This window comes from Anastrepha ludens, chromosome X (genome assembly GCF_028408465.1).
Source record: "Anastrepha ludens isolate Willacy chromosome X, idAnaLude1.1, whole genome shotgun sequence".
Lineage (NCBI taxonomy): Eukaryota > Metazoa > Arthropoda > Insecta > Diptera > Tephritidae > Anastrepha > Anastrepha ludens.
Window position 1 is genome coordinate 60349621 of NC_071503.1, and position 7384 is coordinate 60357004.

Genomic DNA, 7384 nt, shown 5'->3' on the forward strand with positions numbered 1-7384 from the left:
ACGCAAAATTGTCAATCAAGTAATTAAAGATAATTCATATTATGCGCATTCGGAAAATATCTTGTTATCAATGTTGTTTGATGATAGCAAAAAAAAGCGCGACTGTGCCATCAAGAAAATTCTACGCTATCGAACCGATGTTGACAAGCCAATGGAACTTAGAGTTTATAAAAAACCAGATATAAACTTTAATTGCACAAGTTATACGGAAATGATCAATTTGAATGATATAAATATCGCATTTGAACCACCATTCACGCGAAGCATTCCGTACGATACATTGAAAGAATATTTAAATCAAGATGATCCACCGTTTAATGATCCAAAAATTCCATCACACATACAAGGAACGGAACGACATGTTCAACTGCTAGCTAGCGTTTCCAAACGGGTTATACCGGAAAATGTAGAGGCTGTTATGGCGACGACATTAGAGAGCCGTGTGAAATTGCCCAGACTTGAAAGTAAAAAAGACTTCAAACAATAATTTTTTTTTAGTTTCTTTTCTATAACTCACTTAAATTAATTGTTTCATTTACATACATATGTTCTGACTAAATAAATTTCTTAAGAGAAAAAGTAGATATTGTATTATTATAAATAAATAATAAATATTATTATAAATAAATAAAAATAAAGAAAAAACATAGCCATTTAGCTGATTTTTTCATATAAAGGCCAAAAATGGTGATATTTTGAAATGATTGTATGGGGAACCCCCCGGGGAACTCCAGGGGGTGTGTCACTGGCATGGGTGGATCGGCTGTCCAAAGTTAGTGGGGCTCGGTCATACATTTGGACTCGATTGAAGCACTCTAAATGGGTCAAAGTGGGATTTTTCAAAATTTTCCCCTACCCAAAAGTTCGACCCAAATTGGGGGACATCAGAATTCGTTTTAGAGGTATGGTTCCTTCTGCAAAGTTTCTTATTTTGATCCCTAGAATACGATTTTCACAGAGCATAAGAAACAATTATATTTCTCTTCAGCCTTAGTGAAAAAATAGCCATTCGTATTAAATTCTAGTTGAAATTTCTGAATAAATCATAATCAATTATAATTTCAAAACTTATGTGTGCATCTGAAACCACGAGTAATGTGTGCTCTGTCTGCACGTCGTCAACTTGAACATCTGTTACAAGTGCGCCTTTCACTCTTGTCAAAGTGTTACCTAAGCCAAATAATTTCGCTGCACTTTTCTAGAGAACAATGTTTCTGAAATGATTTTTGTAGAAACATTCTCGCAAGAGAGAAACGTCTGCGTCAGTGGCAATCAGACAAGTAGTGGTTTTGTTTCCAATCAGCATCTGCTTACTTCGTTTGTCATTTCTAACTATGCTAAACACCTGATTCTGTTTTGCACAATTTTTTGTGATGTGCCCCTTGCCGTTACCCTTGTAGCATTTTGTTTCTGCTTTGCAGTTTACTCGTGCGTGCGTGTCGGACCCCAGTTGAAGCAATGTTGCCTGCGCGTGTCGTAATTGAAGTCGTTATGCTTCTGCGTATTTCTCTCATTCTGCATCTGAGTAGTGTTGCTCTGCTGTTGTATTAAATCGTTTCGATCCCTCAATCCTTTGTATGTAGTTGCGCTGACAAAGGGTACTTCAAATCATCGCGCATTCTTAATCCATTGACGATGTAGCCAATCACTGCTTGCTCTTCAATTGCACCTCTTTCGCTTTTCGAAATTTTCGAAAATTTTCCTCCTCTCTTTTACGTTTTTTAGTGAGCTTCTGATGAACGTGAATTGAGGGGTACTCGTTTTGCGCACGAGTTATGAAAACCCCCATAACACTAACAACAACACAACCACCAACCAAATCTCCAAGGTTAAACATAAATAGTTAAGTCAATGAACTAAAGGTAGAATTCATAAGAATTATTATAAAAAACTGCATTCAAACATGCTAATTAAGCATTACTAACATTTAAACAAAGAAACTAAAATTATTAAGAAATTGGTTTATTATTAAACTACAGAATAAGCAATTTTGTAATTAATTTTTAAGTTTCATTTAAACATTTTTAATAATAAAAATCTGGTGTAATTCAGTGATGAAAGAACCAAGTATTTTGTTCTTTTCTATCTTTCGAGAGTTAGAATCATAACTGGCGCAGTTGGCTTAGGCCTGATGGACGATTTCGATTTCCATTAAAAGCGCTTCCAGAAGGATTGTGAAGGAATATCACAGGAATAGTACAAAAACAAAAACTTCGAGGAAATATCGAAGAAAACTTTAAAGTGCCTCCTGAAGGGCTGTGAAGGAATATCACAGGATGTGCAAAAAAAAAAACGAAAAACAAACTACGAGGGAATATCGGAAATCTGGATAAGAAATCGGAGAGTTTCAACTCTTTACTACCAGGAACAACAATGTTTAAAACCATACTCTTGATTTGATGAGTAAAAATTGTGAGGTGTATAAATAAATATATAATAAAAAAATAAAAATTATTACAAACAGGCTTCTAAAGCCTTAACAAAATACAAAAATGAGATTCCTATCGAGGGACCCTCCAGTATAACAGAAACTCAAATCTGCGATCCCGTAGCCTTAAAGCCGATCCGAATAGCTTATAAAAAATAAATAAATAAATACAATAATAAAGTAATAAGGGAAAACTGAGACAGTGGAAATGTTTAATAAAAACAAAACCTTGGAAAACAAAATATTGCATCTATTTAAAATAAAAAAGAGAAAGAATTTTTTGAAAACAAAAAAGGAAAAATAGGAATTAAGGGAAAAATACAATAAAAAATACATATATATTTATACATGCGACTACATAAAAATATATTTGAAGGGCTTAAAATTTATTGTTTTAAATAAACAGAAAAACAAAAATAAAATATTTACGTATTGATTGATTTCCCATAGAGAAAAAAGTAACTATACTGCTAGTAAATGAATAAGCGGAAAACAGGTAAAACTATGCCATTTAGACCATACCCAAATACACTAGGAAGACTTTTTAAAAGCAGGAGTTTAAATTCAATATCCGAAGATTCTCCTTTGACAGATACATCTTTTCGATTAGAAACAAATAATATGGCTACTCCTCCAAGCGAACAGCCAAACTCTGTAGGGAACCCTATCCCAAATTTTCCCCTTAGAGTATCTTTTGAATCTCTCCGTATTCCAGACGCTATAATGGAAGGCAACCCAATGATGAGTTCATTAACCACGTGGAAGAAATTTTGTTTCACATAACAGCCTGTGATGCAACACCACCGCAACAAAATCATCGGACAAGCTAATGAGGTGTTAAATATTTACGGAACACCTCTTATTTGGGACGACATTAAACAAAACCTTATCTTACACTACTCAGATAAAAGGACCGAAACTTCTCTAATTAGAGACATCCATAACACCGCGTTACACACATTCTGTCCTATGAACCAAATATACTTTTTCGGAAAGGGGATAAAAAATAAAAATACACGTGTATCGGCGATTTTCATGTACATGTCACAATTTTTTTTTTGTATTTTATAACTTTAAACGAGCAATTCTTGTATGCATATCTGTAAAGCCACACGATCTCAGGATTAGCTTAACGGATTTGAATGAAATTGGGCACACAGATAGTGTATCACATTTCCAGACTTTTCACCTAGGTGTTGCCACTGACAATGTTTCACAGGGTCGCCACCTGTTCGAAATTAAAAAAAAAAAATTGCATGAGATATGCCGATGAGGGTAGAAAAAAAAAATTCAAGAAAATCTGAGAATTGATAAAATTTTACATAATAAAAACATTTCCACGAGTCTGCCTGCAGAAATTGAGCGCGATTGGATCACGGAAAAACGATTAAAAATTGATCCAAAGTTTTTCACACAGGCGGACTACGAGCTCTATATTTTATACATAAAAAAAAATTCTGACGTGTACATGAAAATCGCCGATACACGTTATTTTTATTTTTTCTCCCCTTTCCGAAAAAGTATATTTGGTTCATAGGACAGAAAAAAAGTTCGTTTTTGTAACGCAGTGTAATATTCGCCAAAAATTCAATATTGTAAAGAAATTTTACAGCGAAATAATAGAGATCCAGGCAGCTCCACTTAACAATATCCAAATACACGAAAGACACGAAAGGGTAGTAAGATCAAAGAAAGAACTTTATTCTGAAATGTGTCTTAATAGCTTTCTGATTGGATTAAGGGAACCAATAGGCTCGACCATAAAGGCATTCAAGTCAGACTCACTAGCATTAGCATTTTCATAATAATAATTCATAAATAAAAAACATTTTTACATTAAAACAGATCCCATTACAACAAAAAAAAAATTGGTAACCAAGGCCACATAATTCGTTTTATGGTGGAAACAGGTATAATAATAGATTTACACCTTTTCCGCAAAAAAATCAGTTTACATACAACAATCAATATACACGTCCCCAACAGACAAAAGAAATAGTAAATTATAGCGCCCAAACCTCCTACGTTGAGAGGTCCAACTTTCCGAACAAAACTACAACCAGAACCCATTTTGAGCTAACATGTTTCAAGGATACAGTAAGCCAGAGCCTATGTATGTAAGTTCCAGCTACGTGAAAACTCAACATAAACAACAACTCAAAGATCCTTTAAAACTGACCACTCGATGCGTACTCTTGCATCCGGAAATCAATGTAAGAGAAGAGAGCTTTATAACCTTCAAAGCAACAACTATGTAGATTCATTAATACCAATCGCAAGTTGTCAACAAAACTTAGATCAGTACCAACAAACAAAAGAAGATCATCATTCAAACATTGAAGACAACACAAATTTTTGTGACTTTGCCTCAAACAACAGACGGGATATCTAGATATCAATAAGCATGGTAGCGAGTTAGGCTACATTAATACCTCCTCCCCATTCGGACGACATCTTAAATTCCTAATTGACACGGGAGCCTCCTCATCATTTATAAACCCAACATTTATAAATCCTTCAGATCAAATAACATATAAACCAATTAGTATAATAACGATCCTCAACAGATATGAACTGAACAAAGAGGTTAGACTTCGAAACTTTGTTGAGTTTAACGAACCAGGTGAATTTAGATTTCTTTTATTTAATTTTCAAAATTATTTTGGGAAGTTTTTGCTGTGGGGAAAGCCGCGGAGCTAGCCTACACTAGAACAAGAGAGAACTCAACAATTAATATATACCTGGACAGACAAGCAGCAATAAAAGCAATAAGCTCATATTGTATCAAGTCCAAAAATGTTCGACGGAGCAGGGAGGCCATAGAAAGGCTAGCCGCAAACAGTAGGCTGCATATCTACTGGGTACCTGGTCACAAAGGCATTATGGGGAACGAAATAGTAGATGAGATAGCAAAAAGTGCTGTTAGACTACCTTTTGAACAAGTGAACGACATACCAAAACCGCTAAATACAATATACAATGAAATGGACCACTACATGAAAAGGCGAGTGGAAGCTAGGTGGACTAATCTAACCACATGCAAAACGACAAAAAACTGACTCAGTTCGTACTTACGCTCTCGCGAAAGGACTGCAGAACTATCATAGGTATGCTGTTTGTCCGAAAACCACACTGTTGAAAAATGGATGTTACATATCTCACAAAAATCGCTGATGAGTTACAAAAACCAAATACAGCTTTGTTTAACTCATATAAACCCTCCGGGGTTACAAACGCGGCTGGTTTCTTCCACGGGAACGTGAAAAAATCCGTTTCTTAGATCCATTACCGAAAAAAACTTGGCTGCTTGCATTTTTTTAAGACTTCATCGATTTCTGGTATAGAAAAACGATCTTTTAGCACGGCCGCATTCAATTTACGATAATCCATCTTTTTTCTTTGCACATAGAAGTTTTGAATAAATTTAGGAATTTCTTGTTTATACCTTCAACAACGTTGTATAAACAATAGGCCGGGTCGATTTATGGGGAGGCAAAAAAATCGCCCATCGCTCTGTGAAAATCATATTCTAGGGATCAAAATAAGAAACTTTGCCGAAGGAACCATAGCTCTAAAACGAATTCTGATGTCCCCCAATTTGGGTCGAACTTTTGGGTAGGGGCCTTCTTAAGAAATGCGCGTTTTTTGCAACCATTTCAACAATTAAGGTATCACTGGAATGCACCGCAACCCTTTTAAACAATGAAGGTATCACTGTGACACAATTGCAGATCGTTAAATTGCTTGTGTTGTTTTTTTTTAAGCAACCACAAGACACAGCATGTAGAATTGAAATTACCATTTCATTCTTATTACCTCGTCTCGTAGACCATATATAACGCAACAGTTTTTGTGAATGCATTAAGTCGTTGTGAAGAACTCTAAGTGTGAAGTGCTAATTTCAGATAAAAAAATACTTCAAAAAAAATAATAAGTGAAGTGACCATTCCAAATCAAAAAGTTTACAATGAATCCACCATCCTCTACACCGCAAGATGAAGCAACTACATCAACAACTATCGAAAACCCAATGAGTCTTTACCCAAGCATGATGTTACTGTTTTTGGTGTGTCTACTGATTTAACTGATCTTAATTTACCAACCCATCTGGATATCTTGAGATATTATGTTTACTTAAGCGAACGTGCTAAACTAGAACAAAAAAAGTTTTCCCATAAATCATTCACTATTCAAGTACAAGATAAGTTGATTGGAATTTGGGAAAAACTTGGTATGGAAATAATGCTGAAAAAAAGTGTATTTAATAAATTGAATAAAATGCTTGACAAGTATTAAGCGAACGTGCTAAACTAGAACAAAAAAAGTTTTCCCATAAATCATTCACTATTCAAGTACAAGATAAGTTGATTGGAATTTCAGAAAAACTTGGTATGGAAATAATGCTGAAAAAAAGTGTATTTAATAAATTGATTAAAATGCTTGACAAGTATCAAGAGCAAATCAAGAGAAGAAACAACACCCAACAATTTACAGAGTATGTAAAATCTCTGGAGACAATTTTTTACATTGGAATATGTAAATGCGATTTGAAGGCAGCTCCATGTGCAAGCGGCTGGGTTCCCGAACGCCTCAAAGAGTTCATGCACGATCAACATAATCAGAGAAGACTAACAATGGATGCATTTGTGATGGAAACTGAAGAGCAAGGAGCAACGTCTATGTCATCAATGCCAACATACCAAGATCCCGATGATTCAACATAAGCACCGCCACCGGTTCAAGAAGATATGGATAGAAGCACAAGTTCACAATACACAGAGAGATACGATTTTTTTAACTTTCCCCTGGTATGTGACAGATTTGGTGTGCCTGACAGAGTAGCATCAACATTGGGAACCGCTCTTTTCCAAGATTTTAAAATTAGAGATAAGCATGGGAAACTTCCCATCATGGATAAATCGAAAGTTCGCAGAGAAAAAGAGAAATGCAGACAAG